Raw genomic sequence first — 5,264 nt, 5'->3', positions numbered from 1 at the left:
ATGTTGCATCTGAAAACTGTACAATCGGTGTTGCAGTTTTGGGTATAAACTATTTTCTGCTCTATTAGTTTTAAAATAACACTCGGAGTATATCCTGATAAAAACATTTCACTGAGAATATCTCTGTTAAGCACATCACCAAATTGTATTTTCACATTTTCTTGCCTATCTTCTTCCCATTTGCTCAGCAGTAATTCTGAGGGCTTATAGATTATACAGCTAAAATTTCATATTGATGCCCATGCATATACAGCTTATCAAATCAACAAAAACATATTTTTGTTTAATGATATGTTTCGTTCTGCACCTAATAATAATTGCATGATTATTTTTAGTTTTATTTTCATTAGAAAGAAAAACAAATTGAAGCAGACAAATCAAGAAATAGATGTCATTTGAGCCAGATTCACAGTTCAACAACAATTGAATAATGTAGTTAAATTCCAAGTTTGTCCAAGTATTCCTCTGATTTAAAAGATAATTATGAATTACAAAAATAAGCCTACAACACAGTGGTAAATTTTCATTAAACATGAGGCCAAACCGTTATTGTTGGTTGAAATAGTAGCATATAAGTTGATATAGTGTAAAATTGGCTTTTCTCTGTGGTCTCTTTATTGAAAGGTTATATGCAAAAAAACTTAAAATAATTTATTTGTAATTAGACCAAAAAATTTAATCTGCTCATTTTTACACTGCCTGCTCAGATATGTTGTGTGTAATTTGTTAAGTCTCTAACCAAGAAAATTAATTTAATGCCGACACTCTTTTGATCCTATTAGAAAACTTTAAACTAAAATATTTTAAAACAGTGTTCTCCAACCAGGTAATTGCAGAGCTTTATAAAGTAGATTGTAAAAATTTCCTTATTTGTTATTACATTTTACTCACACTATGTATAAGTAGTGAGATATTAGGTTGTCCAGAAATAAAGATTGGAATTCTCACAATGACATTTAGAAGTTGAATATCAAGTAACTTACCTTTGTTTGGTTGATTTAATTCAATGTTTGTCACTTACAAGGTGTCTTAATTGTTTGCTGTTTCAACTCTACTCAGAGTAAGTTTTGCAACCTCCAAGGCAGCATGGACAAGAAGGACTTTTGTCTGACTTTTTCTACAACTCCAAATTTGGACTAAAAGCAACTGAAAGTACACAGAACATCAACCAGCCATTTGGCTATGGATCTGTTACTGAACGCTGGTTCAGTATTGGTTTCAAAGGTTTCAACATGAAGATGAAATTTTTGAAGACCACAAAGGTCTTGGAAGGAGGCCATCCTTAGATGAAAACACATCAAGGGAAGCAGTTGAGACAGACCCTTGCATAACTGTATGTGAGCTTGCAGAAAAGCTGAACATGAGCAAATCACGTATTGCCAACCACCCAAGTGCGATTGGAAAGACAAAAGTTGGATAAGCAGGTTCCTCATAAGGTCAAATAAAGACAATAAAAAAAATTGTTGTCGTAAACAGAAGGGCTCTCCACCCAATTTGCCTACACATAAATAAAAGGGCCATCTGGTTACAATGGAATTGTCAAGGTTTATGTTTTAATCTGGATGACATCAAAGTACTGATTGCTTTCTGTCATCCAGTGTGTTTTTCCTTACAGGAAACATTTCTGAAACCTGTCGATACAGTCACCATTCAGCAGTTTTCTTTGTACAGAAATGACAGGCTGTGTGATGGGTGAGTGCATGGAGGGGTGACAATATTGGTTTATCACCATGTGCCCACCCTGTCTTTACCACCGACACACCCTTGAGGCTGTTTGTTCTCTACCTGTCGCCTGGAAAGACCAATGATCAGTCAGCTCTTGTTGCTGTCATTTAACAGTTGCACTCAGACAGTGATCATTTTCTGTAATTTTGAGAGACTGGCCATAGTCAGTGCTGCCTGACCCACATGCCCTTATGAATTAAGCAAACTGGTCCTCTTTCACTGCTCTTGCAGGATGTGATCCTGCCATTGTGTGCTATCAATGGACGGCTGTGTGGCAGCAGTAACTGACTAATACACAGACAGCTGCTGAATGTGTTCCTAAAATCTCTGACCCATTTTCCACTATATCCTTGTTCATCGTGGAATTCTGCTTGCCACATGGCACTGAAGGCTCAAAAACAGGCCTGGGATACATTTTGTAGATACCCACACTCTCAAACCACATCACTTTCCAGCAGGCCCATGCACATGCTCAATGGGTAAGATGTTAAAGCGAGAAGGACTCTTGGATTAAGTTCACAACCAGCATATCTACTACCACCAGTTTGAAAGTCATATGGGACAAGATTTGAAAGGTCAGTGGGCAATATAATTCAGTCACCCTCTCAATCTTGCTATCTGATGGCCAGGAAGTAGCTGATACCCAGAGCATTGCCAATACTCTAGGTGAAAGCTTTTGCCAGGTATCTAACATTTCTGCCTCATCCTTCACCTTCTCAGCCATCGAGGCTTCAGCAGTGCAATCATCTCTTTCCTTTCGAGCTGATTATCTCTATGACTATAATTGTCCCTTTAAACTGGCCCTTCATCGGTCTGGCAGTACATAGATCGGACCTGATGATGTACACTATGAAATGCTGTGCCATCTATCTCCTGCTTCTCTTGCTATTCTTCTATTTGCTTTTAACCAGATCTGACAGGAGAATGTTTGTTCTTACTGATGCCTGTCGCAGGGCTATTGTCCTACTTTCTCTAAGCCTGGGAAGGATCCCAAGATTCCTTCAAACTGCCATCCACTTGTTTTGATGAGCTGTCTCTGTAAGATCATAGAGAGGATGGTTAATGCTCATCTTCTTTGGTTTCTTAAATCAAACAACCTCCTCTTGCCCACCCAGTGTGGGTTCCGATGACAGCGCTCCACCATGGAACACCTGATTCAACATCAATCATAGAAGCCTTTCTCAAATGACAATATTTTTTTTCTGTATTTTTGACATTGAGAAAGATCATGATACAATATGGAGTTATGTTATTTTGTTAGACCTCCATTTATATGGGTTATGTGGCTATTTGCCCATTTTTATTTAAAAAAATTTTAATGGACAGGCAACTCAAAGTTTGTGTGGGTTCAACACTTACCCTTTCTTTTCTACAGGAACTTGGAGTCCCTCAGGGCTGTGTTTTGAGTGTCACACTTTTCAGTTTAAAGAATAATGCCATCACTGAACAACTCCTTCTTACTGTTGCAAACTTTCAAGTCTCATGTCAGTTGTCAAACATGAGGTATAATGAGTGGCAGCTACAGACTGCCCTCAATCATTTACTGAAGTGGACCACAGCAAACGGTTTTAACTTCTCTCTCTCTAAAACTGTTTGCATGCACTTTTGCTACCAATGGGGTATTCACCCTGATCCTGAGCTTCATATCGGTGAAGTTGTGCTACCTGTGGTTCCTGAGACAAAATTCATCAAGCAGTTATGGGTCAAATGTACAAGAGCACTGAACATCCTTTGTGTTCTCTCTTCCGCCACTTGAGGAGTGGATCGATGTTCTATGCTAAAGATATATTGTGCACTTATTCATCATCAGGGACTTTGGCCCTGCATCAGGGCTTTATGCACTTTCCCAGTTCAGAGCTTATACACAAAGTCTCATGAACCTCCTGACAGTAGAGCAACAGTCTCTACTGTATGCTTCAAAACTTCCATCCTTACCACAGCATCTTACCTGGGGTTGCATTTTCCTTCCTTAGTGGGCCATGCTTTTTCAGAACAGATGATCTGCCATTTTTCATTTTTGCCTTCATATCCAGGAGCAGTTGAATGAATTGGGTCTGTCCTTGGATAACATTGCTGTATCTACTGGTCAGCTCATTCCACCATGGCTTATTACAGTCCCCAAATATGACCTTTATTTAAATCATCTGAGGAAAACAGATACTCCCATTTGGAAATACTGTCTGTTATTTGTTGAACGTGTTTCAAACCATCCTTCCATTCCTATTTATACTGATGGTTGAAACCGATAACTCTATGGACTCTGCCATGGTTTGTTATGGTTTGGTGGTTGTGTACAAAATACCCTCTACAGCTTCTGTGTTCATTGCTGAACTATACACCATTTTTCTTGTCCTGATGACAGAGAAGCTAACCAGTACTCAAATTTACACTATTTATACTGACTCGCTTAGTTCTTTGCTGACCCTTGAATTGCTTCACATTATTTTTCCCGATATTTAAAACTAATTGGCCCATTTCTCTTTAACATCTACTTCTATCCAGGTTTTTTGGATGCCAGACCACATTGGTATTCATGGGAACAGGTTAGCTGACACCACAGCTAAATATGTCTGCTCTGCCACTATCACTGTTGTGGCTGTTCCATACATCGACTATGGTCCTGTATTCAAGGCTTGGCTCCATACCAGTTGGCAGTCGACTTGGAGAAATCAACATGAAAATAAGCTTTTCCGAATAAAACTCTCTATTGAACTCTGTCCATCTTGTTTCCATAAGGATCAGTAAGAGGAAGTTGTTCTTATTAGACTACATATTGGTCACAGTATTTAACTCGTTTTCTTTTATCTGGGATTGATGCAACAATGTGTTATCTGTGTAACACTCAGATCACAATAAGCCACATTCTACTGTCTTGCCATCATTATGACTCAACAGTGGCATCATTTTAAACATGTTTTGTCCCAAAGTTTATCCATTACGTTAGACAGTGTTATTGGCGATGGTTACAGTCCACCTTAGAAATGTTTTTAAGTTTTTAAATGTACACATAAAACCTTTTTTAATGTGATTTCCTTTTAAAGATCAAAGTACATTTTACATTTAGTTTGATTTGAAATTAGAAAATGTCCATGACATCAAGTAATTCGAAAACAGGACTGGAAAGGCCAACCTCAGGTGACTAATGCTGCTGTTTTAAACTACTCATTAGTCATCCTGGCGAGTTATGATAATTACATTTATTCTGCAGGAAGTTCTTTACAATTTGTATTGCTGTAGTTTTTCTCCTACTATTATAGACTAGATGTAAAAATTTGATTTAATGCTGTTTATGTTTTAATTCAAAAATTGAACTTTACTCTGTTTTACAGTAATTTCCTTTTTTGAATTTTAATAATTTTTACCTTAACATTTTACTGGATGTTTGGTGCAGTTAGCCTAGTTGCTTTGTGCCATAAAACACCAAACCAACCAACCAATCCTCAAGAGCCCACTGAAGATCAACAAAGTCAGCATTATGAGTCCTGGTTTATACTGCTATTATATAACCAAAATGATCCATTTTTTGAATGGATGGTGAG

Source organism: Tachypleus tridentatus, chromosome 10, assembly GCF_004210375.1.
Source record: "Tachypleus tridentatus isolate NWPU-2018 chromosome 10, ASM421037v1, whole genome shotgun sequence".
Classification (NCBI taxonomy): domain Eukaryota; kingdom Metazoa; phylum Arthropoda; class Merostomata; order Xiphosura; family Limulidae; genus Tachypleus; species Tachypleus tridentatus.
The sequence above is the reverse complement of the archived record's forward strand: the minus strand, read 5'-3'. Positions refer to the sequence as shown.